The sequence below is a fragment of the Mirounga leonina genome, unplaced genomic scaffold, assembly GCF_011800145.1.
Source record: "Mirounga leonina isolate KUSES-001 unplaced genomic scaffold, KU_Mleo_1.0 Mir_174, whole genome shotgun sequence".
NCBI lineage: Eukaryota > Metazoa > Chordata > Mammalia > Carnivora > Phocidae > Mirounga > Mirounga leonina.
The window spans coordinates 12,855,425-12,875,163 of NW_023270451.1; the positions used below are offsets into that span (position 1 = coordinate 12,855,425).

The following is a 19,739-nucleotide window of genomic DNA, read 5'->3' on the forward strand; positions in this document are numbered from 1 at the left end:
AGTTGATGGTAACCATATGTGGTCCAGGAAATGTAGAAGGGGCAGGCTAGCCAACGGATCTTTCTTAATGGCAATCTGCCCACACATCAGCTATCTTTGCTCTGTGGCTCTTGGGGAACATGGCAAACCCAGTCTAAGTCCTATATATAAAGATTAAAAAAAAAAAAAAAAGGCAAAATAGTAGCGATCCAGATCTTGACATTTTGAAGTGGCAATGTGGCTTCCCTACAAACCATTTTCTTTTTGAAATGTTACAGCAATCTCATATATCCAAGTCATTCCACAGAATAAAAGATTATTTAAGTAAAACAGAAAGTGCCCTTAATTTTTTAAAAACTATCCTCTAAATTATACATCAAAGAAATATACTAGTATATCTATATTTTCACCAAAACTCATTAACATGCAAATGTGTGCATATTTTAAGATCTCTTACCTCCTTCTGGAAAACTTCTTAATTCCTGAGGTACATTTGTTCAATCCAATTGGTTATTTTAAGTTTCTGGACACTTTAAGTATCCTACAAAAATAAACAAATTCATTCTTAGAATTCCAATATAATTCAAACAATTAGCAATCAATTAATAGGTGCTCCACTAAATTAAAAGTCAGTATAAATGTCTTCTAAAGGTTGCATAGGAAAATGTAATGTAGGAAGGAAAAAGGCATTATGGGAGGTAGACATTGAATCTGACAAACATTTCACTCTGCCTCCTTTAACCAAATTACGATTTGTAATCGTTAATTGGATTTGAGGTACTTTGAAATTATTCATTATTTAGGCTCTGACTCTGGTAAAGAATAACTGATTTATTTGAGAATTAGTTGAAACTCTAACATGCTCTATTGATTTGTCTATAATTCTATGATGTCATTAACACTTTTCACTACTGATGATGAAAGGCTCACACTGACAACCAAGCTAAGCAGTAATTTCATGGCACTGTTAGCAAGTAACTGGATTTTGCTTTAACAAAAGCTTTTTTCCTCACCAAATAAGGAAATTATACAACATATGCAAAGTAAGTAGAAATTTTAAATAATTAAATCTCTCAAAATATGAAATAAAAACATCCTTTGAATAATTTTATTTTACTAAAACAGATGCTTTGTCAGTAATCATGCAGTATTTCACATTTGAATAATGGAAATAATTTAGAAAACAAAATAAAGACCACTCAAATCTGGGCCAGAGACTTAAAAATATCTCAGCGAGAAAATACACAAATTGGTCAAAACAAAAAAAGTATGCAATAGAGATTCACTGGCTAAGTACTAACCTTATTAAACAATTTAAATCTTATTTAAGTCATAGAAACTACATTCTGAAGTAGTATTTCTCTCATAGTTACATCCACTCCTGTTTTTTTACCGTACATTTTGTGAGAAATACAGAATATTTCTAGATTACTATATATTTTTTTTTATTTTTTTATTATGTTATATTAATCACCATACGTTACATCATTAGTTTTTGATGTAGAGTTCCATGATTCATTATTTGCATATAACACCTAGTGCTCCATGCAGAACGTGCCCTCTTTAATACCCATCACCAGACTAATCCATCCTCCCACCCCCTCCCCTCTAGAACCCTCAGTTTGTTTTTCAGAGTCCATCATCTCTCATGGTTCATCTCCCCCTCTGATTTCCCCCCCTTCATTCTTCCCCTCCTGCTATCTTCTTCTTCTTTTTTAACATTTAATGTATTATTTGTTTCAGAGGTACAGATCTGTGATTCAACAGATCAGTATAGATTACTATATTTTTGAGAAACATGGACTATATTATCCTATATGCATTTATATAGCATATTTTTGTTGGATCCCTTACAATCCAATAGGATTGGGGAAAACTTTAAGAGTTGATTTAAGCAAAGAATTTATGCTAGGTATATAAGTAAGTAAACAGATAATCTATGACCCCAAGTGTAAATGCAAACACTGAAACTCCAATGTCAATACCATGTTAAATATTCCTTGGACACATGTATCACATGATAGTGAAATTATTTCAAGACAGTGATAGGGTGGAAAACAAGATCTTTGGGGGAGAGGAGTCAAGTAACTGAGAGACTAGTGTTTTTGAAGTCTACGTGGGTATTGAAATTATCATACTGTATGACAAGAAAGATGTTGGAGAGAGAGGCAGTAAGCTAAAACTAAAATCTTAACAGAAGACAGGAAGTAACCAGAGGTTGGTAAAAGACTTCTATAAAGAGAAGTAGCAGCTGGTATCCGCTAATGCCATGAGATCACAGGGAGGAGGTTTTAGGGAGGAGGAAGGAGACTGTTTTGGAAGTGACAAGGAAGAGCAAGAGAACATCGCCTCACCTCCAATCTCAGTGATTTAAGTGGTGTGGTAGGGAACTAGCCGTCTCTCAGAGGCTGGTATGAGAAGCAGGGTCATCAAAGAAGAATCAGGCTTCATTTAGAGAGAAGATAAGGGAAAATTACATAAAAGTGGTTGAAGATAAAGGGGCTTTGTTGGTGAGTTCAACAGAGCAGCATGGTGAAAGGGTATCAGGAGGCAGAGAGGAATCGGGATGAAGATTAGATTGGGAATCAGGAATGCCTTGGAAGTTTTGGGTTCCTTTTAGCCACCGACATAAAATGAGAGAGCAGGCATGAGAAATCAAATCCCAATTTTCCCAAGACAGTCCATAGTGATGAGGCTGCCAGTGTCAGTGGGGATAGGGGGATGGTTGTGAGGTCTTGTCAGGGGTGTTCAGGGCTTCAGGATAACTATTTGATGCTTGATGATAGTGCTCTCTGACCCAGCAAAGGATGTGTGAATTTTTCTTGACTTCTGATGGACATCTTTAGGCTGGAACAGGTTCCCCCTTGACCCGCAACTGTGGTGGCCTGTAGAAGAGGAACGTACACCATGTGTGGGCTTCCTTTTGACTTACGCAGAAGGCATCCTATGGCCAGTAAGAGATCAACTTACTCTGAGCACACTGGTGATCTCTTATGCCCTTCTGGTGATGGCTTCACTCCTATCTTTGGTTGAATCTCCTGCACATGAAAACCTAAAGGCCTGCAGAGGGGCAGGTCAGAACACTTCAGCATTCTGATCTCCTGACTTCTGTTATTGGAAGCCTAAAGAAAGGGAAGTTTTATTCCAAATATAAGGGCTTCCATTTTTTATATGTTTGAATTTTCTATTATCCTGATATGAATGCTCTAACTATTTCATGAACAGCTTCATAAACCTTAACTGGTCTAATTGTTCATAACCCATGTAAATATGTATTATTAATTCATTAAATATTTATTATTCACTATGTGCCAGGCACTATTTTAGGCAGCATAACTGATGTGCCTGGCCTTGAGACACTTAAACTGTATATAAACCATAAACCAAATAATATACAAATGCATAATATAATGTCAGGTGATAGTAGGTGCTATAAAATAAGAGGATCAAAGGTGGTTGAGTATTAATTTGCTTGGAATGGTCAGGTAAGTCCTCTCTGAGTTGGTGACATTTTACCTGAAGTCTGAAGGAAGAAACTGGGAGGCATATTTAAGACCAAAGGAGTAATAAATACAAAGGTCCTGAGGCAAGATTGTACATAGATTGTTCCAGAAATAGCAATAAAATCCGTGAGTAATGAGTGAGAAAGAAATGATAAGAGGGAGGTGGAGAAGCAAAAAATATTTTTATATTTAAGACCAAAGGAGTAATAAATACAAAGGTCCTGAGGCAAGATTGTACATAGATTGTTCCAGAAATAGCAATAAAATTCGTGAGTAATGAGTGAGGAAGAAATGATAAGAGGGGGGTGGAGAAGCAAAATATAATATAGTTATAACTATAAACAAACTGGAACTGATAGGAAAATATACTACAAACATTGGTAAAATCTATGCCATGAACACAGTTCTCTAGTTAACAATAAAACATTGGTCGAAACAAAATACTGGGGAAAAAATGCTGTGGATAACTTAATTAAAACAGCTTATTACACAATGGACGTTTTACTACTTCATTTATCTCTATATGCAATTGATCAAATGGAACCATCATGCTGGGAAAAAAAACTAACACTTGGAATATTGGTTAATTCAATAGCTATAACTATGATTAAAATATACTAGTTTGACAGAATGAAAATATGCATCTTCTTTGATAATGTAGAGAATCCTCTGGCACAGAGGAGTTTTTCCACCTATTGTTGGGAACATTATAGGAGCCAAGTAGGCACCTGCAGATACAAAATATCTGATCCAACCTGACAGTTCTTTTTTTCAATTCACACCATATAATTTTTCAACAAAAAAACCTGTCAAAGGAGGTTCCATTAGTGTCAGGTAAAGATTCCTAACCAGCATACTTTTAACTTGTTCTAAAATGATAGTAACAAGTGAATCTTAAATGGGAAACTCCTATTGCAAATAAAGTGTAAGTCTTTATCTTATCTATTTATTTTCTTTGATCCTGGTGTTCTCCTGGAAACTCTAAAGAAGTTGTGACTTTGACAAATCTGATGTCTGCCAGTTCCTACAGGGATGTACTAAGAACAAGTGTAACATTTTACTTTCTGCTCCACTTATTTTCTTTAAACAATGATTTACTAGGAGTTAGCTGAATTGAAACCTACATTGGTCATTTTCTTTAAAAATAACATAGCAAATTTATTGGAAAGACTTAAAATTGTCATTAATATTTTTAGAGAAGTTCATTCCAAATTTAAGCACATTCTCTCTCGCTCTCTCTTTCTCAATCCTCCTCCTTTCCTTTCTCCATCTCTCCTTCTCTTTGTCTCTTATGAGAAGATGGGAGGATGAGGCCATTTGGGAAAAACATATGAATAAATTAAAAACTAATCAACTGAGGTTTAATTTCATTTACAATGCAGAATTCCAATTGATTTTGATTTGCATTAGTAGATGTATTATATTTCAAATAACTTGAAGATATGTGTTGTCCTGAACACTTAAATTGTATTACAGTGTGTAAATTTAAATAACTTCATTCTTATGTTTACTTGCACAATTTCCTTATTTATTTATTTATTTATTTATTTATTTATTTATTTATGCATTTAAAAATACTTATTATCTATATCCAATATGTTAGGCAACGTTTTAGGTGCAAAATTAAATTAGGTGTGCAGCTAAAATATAACCTCTAGTGGGTGGGGACTTGATTTATATTTGCCATTATACCCTTAGTGAATCGAACAAAGCCTGGCAGAGAGTAGCATTTATTTATTATTTTTTTTCTTAAAGATTTTATTTATTTATTCATGAGAGACAGAGAGAGAGAGGCAGAGGGAGAAGCAGGCTCCCAAGGAGCAGAGAGCCCGATGCGGGACTCGATCCCAGGACCCTGGGATCATGACCTGAGCTGAAGGCAGACGCTTAACCATCTGAGCCACCCAGGCGCCCAGAGAGTAGCATTTAAATATATATAATGAATATGTATTTTAAGTGGATGTATGTATTTGAATGGCTGTATATATTTGAGTAAATAAATGAATGTGTTCTCATCTTCTTCTTTTATGTTACTGAGAATCAGACAACTAAATTAATGACTAGAGTACAACGCAATGAATATGATGATGATGGTCCCAAGTACTGAATGCTCAGGAAGCTTAGGGGTAAGAATCCAAATTAGACTACAGGGGTGATCAAGGCTCCAAGTCTGGAAACAGAGGATTAAAGATGCATAGTCAAGATTTCGAGTACATACATCTGGGGCTGAATCTCATTAGGCACTAGAGAAAATTGCTCAGGGATCAAACATATACTTTTCAAGGTCCCGGAAAAATATTTAGGTTTTAAAAAATTAATATGGCTTCTAGAATATGAGAAAAGATGCAAATCAGATATTAAGGGATATGAAACTAAATGCCTGTTAAACTTAACCTCTCAACCTTAATTATTAAATTGAAACTTCTTATAATTAAGATTTTTACTGTTAATCACTCTTAATTACTCTGCAATTATCCCTCAAGATGCGTAATAATTATTGAAAACATCCCAGAAGATAATAATGAAAGGGCAAGGGGTGCCTGGGTGGCTCAGTTGGTTAAGCGACTGCCTTCGGCTCAGGTCGTGATCCTGGAGTCCCGGGATCGAGTCCCACATCAGGCTCCCTGCTCGGCAGGGAGTCTGCTTCTCCCTCTGACCCTCCCCCCTCTCATGTGCTTACTCTCTCTCATTCTTTCTCTCTCAAATAAATAAATAAAATCTTAAAAAAAAAAATAATGAAAGGGCAAACTTATAAAGTCCTGTCAAATTTTTAATATAAACAAAGAAAAGTGTTTAATGTAGGACAAAGGTAGATTTAATATATTTGAAATGCTATTTAATATATTTGAAACACCAAAACAAATAATGACACCTAGGGTTTCAAAAGACCTAAAACAGGCCCGTATCATCCAATCTCAGACTGGTTCTGACATAGGCTGAAAATAAATACAATTTAATTAAAATATTTGCACGGTATCTATTTTGTAAGCAAGAAATTTCTACACCCTAAACTGTCATTGATTGTCCCAAATTTAGAGTAGAGACATGAAACTAAAAACATCATTTTTATGTTTCAGTGAGAGTAGAAAGTATACACAAATAGGCAATTAATGCAGTTGTCCTTACTTTAAGACTCGTCAGGACAATTGTTGTCTGAAATAAACTGCCCGTTTCTTTTTTAGCAGACTTTAAATCAGCCTGGACACATTTCTTAGGACAGTTTTAGGTCATTAAGAGGTGAAGAGAACTCCAATGATAAAGGATAATTTCTGAAGGCTTTTAAAAATTACAATTTTAAAAATTAAAATAAAAATTACAATTACAAAAATTGAAAACAAATTTCCCTTTCAAAAATGAACAAAAATTTTATGAACTATTACAGAACTAATCAGCTATAGCTTAAATGCTTGAATATACACACATGTTAATAATGCTATCTTGTAAATTTTCATTTATATATATCTCATAATATATATGCATTATGTACATTCATATGCAATTTATAAAATATCTGCTATCATGTATAACATATGAACAACACATATGCGTATGCATGTGTGTGTTTCACACACAAACACACAGCACACATATATACACCTTGGAGAATCCTTAACTGATTTGTACATACTTTGTTACATTTTAATTAGACTTTAAGCTTGAATCACCCAAGAGCTTAGTACCAACAAAATTTTTGGAATGCCTATTTCCTTCTGAATATATGTGATCACTTATTCTAAATATGTAGCCTTTCTCATCCTGAATATCTATGATTTGTCAGAAGACTTTGAATCTACAATTTCTTAATCATAGTTATAAACATTATTGATACAAATATTTTTTGAAGCTTCCTGATGTTTGCAACATCTCTTTTCTAAAGTTATTTGGGATGTAGATTTAGCATTTTTCTTTTCAAAACTTTGCGAATAAAATATCAGATGTTTTTAACCACAGTGACCACTTGAGTCTAAATCGTGCACTGTTATTTATCATTTTTTTTGATAATATCAGCTGTGATATACTTTTAAACAATTATTTTTTTTCCTGAAATTCTTTTGCCCTCAAAATCAAAAGAATCTAATTTTGAGAGTAAAACAGTAGTAATTACATAGGAATAATGAAACTAAGTCTATAAGTCTCAAGCTATTTATTGTGCAATTCACAGTTATTTGAGAATAAATCAAATTAATTCCTTATTGTCCTTTTCTGTTGTCTCAAACATTTTAACAATAGGCTTTCATCCTTTAATTACCTGTTAAGAAACTTTTTTTTTTCTTTCCTCCTAAGTTGAATGGTGCCATATTCCCTTTTACACTTAATAGGTAAAACTGTGCTTGTTGAGCAGGCTTTTGATAGAAAGGTCTAGCAGTGTATGCAATGTTCACAGGTAAAAGCCGATGAGTGAAGAGAAATCTTTTTTTAACAAATATAACATCCACCTTTTCTAACCTTCAAGCATGTCTCCTATAGCTTCTAAGTTCATTGTAGACGTGGCCCATGTCCTAAGATTTTTTGATAGTCTCCTGTCTATAAAAACCCCTCAGGCTTCACTCAGTGAATGTATCTAGTTTTGTAATTAGATCAAGAGGTAAAATTCTAATCAGGAAGAGATTGACATAAATCTATGGCTTAATTTCTTGGAAACATTAGGGAAATAAAAATTACAAACATATATTTAGGTATCTTGTAAACTGTATATCACAAGGCACTCTATTTTTTCCCCAGTATCTAATATTATATATGTGAAACAGATCACTATATTATACTAATCTTAGTAATATCAAGCCAAATATTTATACGCAGCATCAGCATTATTAGCTCCATTAGAAAAACAACAATTATCCAAAAATGTCAAGCAACTGGCATGTTAGTATACTCAATAAGTAGCAGGCCTTAGTCATAGAACTCCAAATTCTATGTACTTTCAAGCTATGTCTCTTCTAGGACAAATGTGTAAGATTGCATATTGTCAAAATATTTACATCCCTGCCCTACTGTGTCCTTCCATATCAGGAAGATCATACTTCCCACTGCTTTGACTTAAGAGTGAGCAATGTAACTTGCTTTGGAAAATAAAGTGTGAGTAAAAGTGACGTGGTCTACTTCTGAGCAGAAGCTGTAGGGGCCACAACATGGTTTGGTCATCACCTTTCTTCCTGGGGATATACACTAGTTCCCGAGTCTGGGTAGAAAATAATGAAGCAGAACTGAAACCATCACACAAAATAATTATCATGTAAGTGATAAAGAAAAATGTTTATTCTTATTGTAGAGCCATTAATTACCTGAGCGTAAACTTAGCCTGTGCTAATTGATATGAAATTTGGTGCTTAGAAGTAATGTATTACAGTGACAATAAATTATAGATCAGCCCTGAGGTCAAGCAGTAGGTAGTAAGCAATTTTTTTCTGGAGGTTGGAAAGATGGCAACCCATGTAACGCAATGGAGAAACATTTGGTAAAACTGCAAAATTCTAATGCTTGGGAAGCAAACACTGTTCTAAATGAGCTGTGTCTTCAAGTTATGCTCATACCTTAGTTGGTACTGGCCAGTTGGTAGACAGAGTCAACAGGAACAGAGAGAATCTGGAATCTACAGGCCTTTCGGCATTGAAAGATGAAACTGTTTCTTATCTCCAATTAGTAAAAGAGAAAATTGTGGAAAGCTTTGAGTTGCAAAAACTAATTGTAACTCAGCATCTTAGCAAAAAGCAAATCAAGGGTATCTCTGTACTGATTAAGGTAGCAGCCAGTAAATACTTTCCTTTGGATGAAATGACTCAGAGAAAATAGAATGAAAAAGGGTACAAGTCTTTTAGAAGCCAAAAAACACAAGGTACCTGAGTTTAGAGAAAAAAATCATGGATGAGGCTATTGGTGCATGGTTGTGAATAAAATAAGATACTATAAATAAAAGCCCACTATGTTTCGAGAAAGTTGTGCTGCCAAATGAGTTATCAGCCTGGAATAAAAGAGAATGTGAGTGTTCAATATTTAAAGTAAACTTTAGAATTCCCAAATTTCTACTGGCAGCAAGATCAGACTAAGAAAGCTGCTTAGCCTGCCGGGGGGCATATTCTACAATGCCCATTTCAGATAATGTCAAGGAGGAAGAATAATGTAAAAGATCTGTCAGAGGGTAGAGCCAAGAATGATAGAGAATAACAGGCTAGGCAATTACTGGCTGACTTTAGAACTGGGGAGCAATCAGGGAACATTCCAGGAAATTCCCAGAACCAGGAAAGGATCATGCCCACTATGATTTCAAATCTGCTATGGTCAACATGGTGACTGCTTTGTAATTCACTTCTCCTTTCTGATTAAAAGTATCTTGCTGTTCCACTACAGTGTATTAGAAGTGTGTGTGTGTGTGTGTGTGTGTGTGTGTGTGTGTGGTTGGGCAGGGGGATAAAGTAGATAAATGGTTTTTTTAGTTCCTAGTTATTCAGATTAAGATCTTCATCTGGTTCTAGATTTTGAGTCAGACACTGTGATGAGATGGAATTTTATATAACAGAGGGAAGTGAATATTTGTGACCAGACTTCGGGTAGATTGTATCGTCGTCAAGATGAGTGTTGCTGCTCCCCATTGGGCCAGTCCCTGCGGGAAGATTAGATTTCCAGCACCAGTGACTTTTTACATAGTCATATGACTTGCTTTGGGCAATGATATGTGACTGCAAATAAACGTGCCGCATCTGAGCAGAAGCTTCAAAACCCAGCTCATGGTTCTTCCCTTGTTCTTTTCCTTCTGCTCTGAGATTAGTAGGTCTCAGATAGATCTGCTTCTTCATTTTAGAAGATTGGAGCAGAGCCTTAACTGTCCCAGGAGGGACATACAACATGTGCAATATATAAACTTTATTATTATAAAGACACCTAGATGTTGAGACCATCTGTTACTGTGGCACAACTTAGTGTAGCCTCACTGATTGAACACTACAATCAAAAGTGCCCAGAAGCCAGAGGTGCAGAGAAAACAGCATGTCAGAGATGATAGTTGCTTTTGCTCAGCCAAGCAATGACTGCTGTAGAAAGGACTCATTTTATGCCCTGTCTGTCTCAGTACAGCGGGAGAAATTCCAGGGAAATGGCATGTGAGATTTAGTCAGAAAGCCATTTTTCTGACTAAAATCTGGTTTTCTCTGGATATAAAAAGAACAATGCAACACTAATGGAAAGTAGTTTGATTCGTTTCAATCTCATAATAAGTCTTTCACAGTACTGTAGAAATATGAGGAATAAGTAAATAACTTACTGAAAAGATTATTATCTGGAGAAGTTCTCTGTGGTGGATGATTTTCTACTAACTGTGCTAGCTGGGAGGATTGGGTCAGTAAGCCATTCATTTCCAAATGGGTAATTAACCTTATCAAAATAATACTGCAAAGATTCTAAAGCATCATATCAAGTTGAAATTTAAAGATACATAAATGTAATTGGTAAATTTGTCAGCTCACTGCACAGGTAGAATATGCAAATGTAAACCTTTAGGCTAGAGAGAACATGAACTGTTCTTCAGATATTTTTCACTTTTGAAGACCTTGGTTTTATTGATGACACCATAGAGACACAAGCCCCATGGAGAAAAGATCGCAAGATACGAAAGTCTACACACTTTCTCTTCTTTGGTGATTGGCACAAAAATAATACATACAAGTTTGAGCTCTGTTTTTTGAAATATCAGCTATAGTCATTAAGTCATAAAATCATAGGATACAAACAAATAATGCGACATTATCTAAATTCTCTGTTATAACCAGTCTTGTAGTAGTTTATTGCCTTCCTAAACAATTATGTAAGCAATCTCTAGCCAACGAAGTTTCTCTCCATTTTGTTTTTAATGTGATACAATAATATAAAAAACGACCATACAATACTGATAAAGGCAATCAATTACATATTTTTGTTATAAATAATGAAATTTAGCAAATGTTTCAGGTTTATGGTTAAGAATTCCTTCAAAGAAATTTACAAAAACTTATGTTTTGAATTATATTCAAATACCTTACTCTGATACTAAATCTTGATGTAAAATCTTTATGTAAGATATTTTGATGCTATTACTTTTCATTATAAATTTACCCAATTTAAATATATGCATTAAAATTAATATATACATTGGTTAAAATTGCAGAGATTACTTCCTCTTAGTATTTTTGTAGTACTAATTTTTTTTCTTTTCACTTTTTAAAGTTTGGGTCCTTTTCCTCTAACTTCATTTTCTTGTGTCTTTTGTTATTTATTTTAAAAAGTGTTCCCTGTTTTCAAACTAAACATGCTTTTTACCATTTTCTCATATTTTTCTTTCATTTTCATTCAAGAGAAATTGAGATAAAATTGTTTTAGTTAGAAAGACTACTGCCTTAAGTTGTATGTACCATTTTTAACTTAACATTGAAAGCAAAATAGGCACTGACATGAAGAACTATTTGGAAGCAAATCAGCTAATATTTTCAAATAATAATAATTTAAAATCCTGGGGCTGAGAAAAGGACCTATTTCATAACATACAGAATGCAGGTGCACAAACTAAAAATCTACTAAGTCACATACCCAAAACTCCTTTGCTTTTGCATCATAGAGAGTACACTGATGCTGTATCGTATCTCTCATTAAAGATTAAAAGTATACTACTTGAAAACACTGAGAAACAGAGAGAGAGCATGAATTACCATTTCAGAGCTCCTGTGAGTCTTCTTTCCTAGGACTTGCTGATGATTTTTTATAAAGCAGATTTTTAATCTTCCCAAGTCACATTCTTTCACTTTCTTTTAAAACTATAATCCAATAGAAGAAAATTTTTCCAAACTGCTAGTGGTCAAATAAAATAAGAGACAAGGAGAGCAGTGGGGTGCCCCCAATCAAGCTGATTAAACTCTGCAGGATCTGCAGTTTGTCAAAAACCTTTTTGCTGCCTCACATTTTCTAAAAATGGAAAAGGTGAAGCTTTCACAAGTAGCAGGCTCCAAATAAACCAGTGCACCGAGCACAAAGCTCATGATACCAGAAAAAAAAAAAAATTTTTTTTCACACATTAGGAAGTTCTCCTATTAGCGGGTACCCATCATCCTAATAGGACACTTCTCCATATTAATGTAAGATTCAGCTTTTGGACCCAAAAAACTCTTTCCATCCCTCAGGCTACATTTGTCCCAAAGAAGCATTAGTTGCATGTAGCCTTGAGGGACTTTTATACAAAACCTGTGGAAATAATGTATAGATTCTTTCCTTGGAGGGGAAAAAGACAAAATAAAACTGGGTCACTGATAGTAACTGTGAAAACAGTAAAGCTAAGAGTGCACTTTTACTTCTTCTTCCATTTCACTTAATTTCCTAAGTTTTACTCTGATTTTCTAGGGACAAGTGTGCTGTGTATAGAAAATTACATACAGGCTATATGATAGTTACCCATGATATTATGTAGTCAGTGACATCTCATCCTTTCTAGGTATTAAAAGTAATAGGCTAATAATTTTTTTTTTGGCATAGTGTCGCTCTTTTAGTTTTAATTTCTATTTTGACACAACTGCTCTTTCCCTAAATATCACTATTTTTTCAGCCTAAAACTATTAATAACAAATATAATCATTATTTTATAGGCATTACTCTTCATTTTTCCTGGCATATGCTCTACCTCTTCTAAAATTCGCAGTGCATTTCACATTCACTATACTTGACTACTCCTTGTCGCAACATATTTCATCAGTTACGACGGTCGCTGAGTTGCCAATAAATTATTTAACTGAAATAACTGCTCTCTGGTGGACAGCATTTCTTAGGACAAACTCCACGAAAATGCAACTACTTCAGGAACTCCTGAAACTGCAAAACTGTCATAAAAATGCCTCCTTTCTAATTAAGCTTTGAAATAAATATCATTTGAAAAGATATATTTGTTTCCTAAAAAACAATTGGTCTGGAGCTATCGGCTACATTTTTATACAGTGAAAGAAACAAAGTACGAATGATGAAATGAGCAAAACAAATTGTCCATCAAATGGCTTTTAGGTCAGATCTGAGTCTCCTTTTCCTCATCCATTAAAATGAATGATACATAATTCGTGGGCATTTAGTATGAAATTGGTATGTTTTCAAATACTGGTATCATTTAAAAAATAGAAATATGGCTTTTCCACATTTAGTCCTGTGCTTTCTTTAGCTATTAAATGTTAATACCAAATTGATAATCACCAACTAATTGTTAATAAAAATGATGTCATCACAATTTTGAAACGTAGTTTAAATAAAGAAATCATTAAAAGCTCTGTCTTTATCATTTATTGTGTAAATAAGTGAGTTCTTTTTGTGCCCAGTAACATATGTAGAATAGAACAAATGGGTCAGTGGCATAAAATGACTTTTGTGTACCACTGCATTTGCTCAATAATATTTTTTATACGGTCACCTTTATCACACCTGTATGTGAATTGTGTGTTAGAATACTATACCACCACCCAGATATCAACTAAGCCAACTTGCTTGAGATCTAATCACTTAGACATCCTCACTATATATGTAGGTATGGTCTTGGGAATGTATTGCTTAACTATCTTTATGTAAATGATCATCACTAATGTTACATACTCACCAGATAATGCAAATAAACAAGGTTGAATAAAACATGAAGCCTCATTTCAAGGGATTTCAATTTTCCTTATCTACTACACAGATGCTGATTAGTATAGCAATTCACCATGCATCAGCCACCAAATCCCAGAGTTCAAGATAGCAGTAACTGCTATTATTGGGCATTTATTATAACTCAAAGCCTTTTTAAAGCACTTTATATAATGTCAATTCTGACAACATTTCAGGGAGTTATTTTTAATTCACTTTATATGAACGTCGAGGGAGAGAAAACTCCATGAACATGGATATTCAGTGACAGAATTGATTTGAAAAGATTATTGAACCTGATACTAAGATACAGTTCTTAGGCTCTGGTGGCCTTTTAGCATCAGTTTTTTGACCAGGGACATTTAGTGGGAGAAGGGAAGCTGGAAGGATAGATAGGCCACAGAGTGCTTAGCTTACTCATGCCAAGCCCTGATGAAGTGCTTGGCAATTTTTGTAAAAAAACACAAATGTAATTGTTTTTTCTGAGGTACAGTAACTAGAAGGGCAATGAGCTGGAAGGGGGTAGCAAGTAAAGAAGCAGATGATGGCAAAGACAGACACTGACATAAACATTTCCTTAACTTCATGAAAAAAGATTCCTAAGAATCCCAAAGCTTTGTACCCAGGCTTCACAGAACACCAAGAACGTTGTGAAAAATTCAGGTGGTCAATAACTTGGATTAGAAAAAAAAAAATTACTAAATTTCAAACAAATGTAAGTAACAAACCACAGTGGTGACAGCCATACCTATCACTGTGAAATCAGATATTTTCATATCAGGATATATTTCTTTAAGAAATCTTAGAATGCCATTTATACTGATCATTTCTTTCAAGTTATGGTATTATGAGATCTTCTACTAGATCCTCTTATTTAATGCTTTAATTTCAAAAGGCATGCATTATTAAATCGCAAATTTGTTCTTTTTACTATTCTTTTAATTTTTTTTTTAAGATTTTATTTATTTATTTGACAGAGAGAGACAGAGAGAGAGAGGGAACACAAGCAGGGGGAGTGGGAGAGGGAGAAGCAGGCTTCCCGCCGAGCAGGGAGCCCGATGCTGGACTCGATCCCAGGACCCTGGGATCATGACCTGAGCCGAAGGCAGACACTTAACGACTGGGCCACCCAGGTGCCGCACTATTCTTTTAATTTTAATATAATTGTTTTTCCTTGAAATACTATATATTTTCTTTTCTGCATTTAAAAATATCATTCTAAGGAGCAGTTCATAGACTCTAACACACTTTTAAAGACATGAAGGTAGTAAAGCTCCCTAATAGGTCAACTGAAATCAAGATCCCAGTTAGCAGCAAGGACTTCAGTTGAACCATTTCCCTGTTGCCATGTTTGATGTCATGCCCACCTCTATTCTCTTTCTTGTTTCTTGGGCCTGCACTTTTATGATTATGGAATCACCTATGCCCAGATCATATGTCAAGAGCACGTGATAATGAATATTTTACCTTTAATCCTAATGATACTTAACAGGGTATATACATTTAAATTTTCTTGCTCCCATAAGAAAATGATTTGTTGTCTTTGGGTGTTATGATGTATTGCCATTTTTGTTCCCTATCTATAGATTTTAGATTTTGTGCTTACTCTCTCTGTATACAGTAAAAACGGTATGTTCCTCCTATTACACTAAAAAAGTTGCTAAGTTTTAGCAGGAATTCCTTCTAAGCAGAATTTTTTTTTTTAGATTTATTTATTATATATATATATATATAGAGAGAGAGAGAGAGAGAGTGGGGGTGAGCAGAGGGAGAAGGAGGGAGAAAGCCAAGCAGACTCTGCACTGAGCGTGGAGCCCTATGGGGATTTGGATCTCATGACCCTGAGGTCATGACCTGAGCCAAAACCAAGAATTGGATGCCTAACAAACTGTGCCACCCAGGCGCACCAACCTAAGCAGAAATTCTTTTTTTTTTAAGATTTTATTTATTTACTTGAGAGAGAGAGTGCGCAAGAGAGAGAGCACAAACAAGGTGTAGGAGCAGAGAGGGAGGGAGAAGCAGGCTCCCAGCTGAGTAGGGAGCCCCACATGGGGCTTGATCCCAGAACCCTGGGATCATGATCTGAGCCGAAGACAGACGCTTAACCGACTGAGCCACCCAGGTGCCCTGTGAGAATTTCTAAAAGTATATTAAACAAATGAAAAGAATTGTTTTGTATTGCTAGCAAAATTGTAAATTTCATATTGTTAGTATCAACTACTTATATTATTAAATGCATGTGCTTGGTTATATAGAATTATTTATAAAAATTAAAAGGGAAATACGGTTCCATTTGCAAAAATGAACAGTACAGGAATCTTTATTAAGTAATTTTCTGCATGAAAGGGAAAGCTATTACACAATTTAGAAGTACATTAATTATGGTCATAGTTACTGTATTATGTGTATATTTATTTATATATAATATATGCATTATATATTATATATTTATACATATCATATATTTACTTATATAATATAAATATATATTTATATTAAATGTCTATATTTAACTTTCTGTATCTTATAATGTTTTGACATCTCTTGGGGGCCTTACAGACCTGGGGAGAGACTGAGATTCCCAGGGTAGCTTATTCTTGGGGGTAGTATAGAATTTATCTGGGGTATATTTTTCACGTGCAATAACTGTAGATCCAAAGTTGTATCTCCACTTACCTTCTTATCTAACTCACAGATTAAGCCCGTATTTCCCATGCTCTAAATGAACCCAGGGCCAGGTTCCAGACCACTAGGGACTACCCCTATAGCAGAAAGCCTGCTGGGATTGTACAAACTATCCAATCCTAAACTGTGTCTCTGCCTTACACTGCCTTTCCTGAAGAAAGCCCATTAAAGGCTTAAGGTTCTCTCCTTGCTCCTGCTTCTATCTCCTGACCAAAACCTGGTGTTCCTTACATGGCATTGCGTGGTGTGCTATACCTCTCATTTTAGGGGAACTATAACATTAATTTTTTCATTTAATGGCACTGACCTCTCCTTTTGTCACCCAGTTACTTGCATAAATTAAGACCTGGGCAAAGAGCATTTATAGTTCACAGTAAAAAGATAAACTACATACAATTATTTACTTGTGTTATGCAGGGTGAAGTATTGTAAGAAAGTAAGAAATCTGAAATCACATGGACTGTTACAATTTACATGCTGTGCTCCCCAGTGCAGGTTACTTAATTTCTGTGCCTCCATTTTTTCTCCTGCAAAAAGAGTATGATTACAATTGCCATTCAGGATTATTGTGAAGATTAAATGATAAGACATACGGAAAGATCTATACCACAGGTATGCTAAATACACAGTGGCCATTAATCCTGGTAAATTACCTAATGTTCGTCAAATATGTATTTAGCTGAATTTTATTCTCATTGCTGACTTTAGGAATGAGGGTTTTTATTTGATAATAACAATTAGATTACAATTACATTTTCCTAAATTTTAGTCTGCTTAGATAAAACCAAAAGGTTTGGATGCCATCTATGGAGGAGAACAGATAGTTTATAAGGCCAGGTCTAATTTGATCATTCCAATCTCAGCTCATCTTTACTTTTATATTTTGGTTATATTAGGGTTACATATTTCATTTCACAAATATTTATTAATTAATAAAAGTACTCTTTCTCATATGTTTTTCCTAAGTTTTTTCCCATAAGTTACATTTACATGTTTTCTGACACAAGATGGGGGATAATTACGAGTAAACTTACAATGTTGGGGTACTACTTTATAAAAGTGCTTTAGAGCCTAAGTAAAGCACCATCGTTCTCCACTGTACAATCCAGCAGTAATGACAAGACAATAACTTTTAGGGCACATTATCTGGGAGCAGACTGGGTTCAAATTGTCACTTTGTAAATTAGTTGTGAGACTTTAGCTTAGTCATATGTAGAATGTGGATAGTAATGGTACCTACTTCATCGTGGTGTTGTGACAAGAAGTGAGTCAACACTTGTAGAACAAATACTTCTCAAAAGTAAACCTCAGTAAAATATAATTACTATCTCACATCATCCTCATTTTAATTGTATTCAAGGAAAATATGCATAATTTAAGAAAGATACAAAACAAAGTCTTTGAGGATTTAAAGCAATGAGAAATCACATCAGTTACCTTTAAACTCACTAGGGGCTTCCTCAAGGAGACTGCATTTGAGAAGAGGGACTCCACTCCTAACAGGCAGGGAGTACAGCAATTATGAGAGTCACAGCGCCTGGACCGGAAACTTGACTCCACCATTTCACTTGCTGGGTGACCTTTTGGCAAATGACTACAACTCTAGCCTGTCCCCTAACTTGTAAAGTGAAGGAAATAATAATACACTGCTTGTCAGCCTGTAGTAAAGATTAAACAAATCTTTAAAAGAATGTCATCAATTACTAAATGTAATTAAATGCATAACAAGTACTTAATAAGTAACAACAAGGATAAGATTCTTTTTTAAATGATCTCTGAAGACTAGCTAACAATAGATAGGCATTAAACTAATTGTGCCTTTTTCTCTATACTGTAATGTTTATGCCAATCAAAGATATCAAATACTCATGAGAGCTCGAGTCCCTCCTCTGAAGATACAATTCACTGCAGTATGGAAGCTAAAGCTTACTAATCTTCCTTTTAGCAAGGCTTTTAATCTACATGTTCTTTTGGTATTAATCATTACATAATCAAGCATGCCAAGTATCACAGACCACCTTCAGCTAAAGCAGAATATAAGTACTATTCACTTCTTAAAAAGAAAACATTTCTCTGATGAGAAGAAATCATGTCATTTCCTGAGTGGAAGTTCACAAGGGGGTACTTGTACCATGCAATGTGTAAAAAAGAGTAAATTTGGAGAGAAAAGTGGAAAGAGCCCCACAGAAATAGTATAAATGAAAAATACTTCCACGCTTCTATATACACATGACTGCTTCTTACAATGAACTATAGTTCTTTAAAAAATGGAGAGCTTATTCTCTGATTATATTCTGTCATAAATCATATGGACAGATGTGCGCCTTAGTCACGCATCATGGTTGATTACCATCATTCAGAGTTTATACAACACAGGCTAAGGATTTTACTTTTTAATTCAACATTTAATTTCTTTGGTATTATAACAGACAAAAAGTAATATCCTACGAATTTTTCTTTGTTATAGCACAACATCTGCACAATAAAAATATTTATGTCAAATATTTGTATTTTAAATACGAGTTTAAAATCATGCATGTCTGTTTATTCTCTTCAACAGAGTAGTGCATTTCAGCTTTTAAGTGTGATTCAAAAATACATTCTTAAAAAGTTTTTAATTATTTATTACCTTTCATACCTATTTTGAAAAATGATAAATCAACACAATGGCAAAATGTGTCACGAAATAAAAATGAACTAGTATTTTACCAGCATAACTGTGGAGCCCACTTACATTCCTGGCACCATGAGTCAAGGATTTCTTTAATTACAGGGTGTATGAAGACTTTTCAAATATTGTTGAGCCACAGCAGCCTGACTTAGGTGGGTGGGATAAATCCATAGGGTGGTTTCTTACAAAACTCTCTAGGATGATAGTAATCTACTGGGGTTTCCAATCAAACTTTGTTCATTAGTGCTAGTCAGAGCTGGTACACAGAGAAGATTAATGTGGGA

At 34.6% G+C, this 19,739-nt stretch overlaps 1 long non-coding RNA gene across 2 annotated transcripts in view; it reads right to left on the minus strand.

The window, feature by feature from the left end:
* Window positions 1–430: 430 nt before the first annotated feature.
* The window catches only part of LOC118020698, a 415,672-nt gene continuing 396,363 nt past the window's right edge, over window positions 431–19,739 (minus strand). For both annotated transcript variants that reach the window (XR_004681985.1, XR_004681984.1), the window contains one exon: window positions 431–520. This is a non-coding gene — a long non-coding RNA (uncharacterized LOC118020698). The remainder of the gene's footprint in view (window positions 521–19,739) is intronic.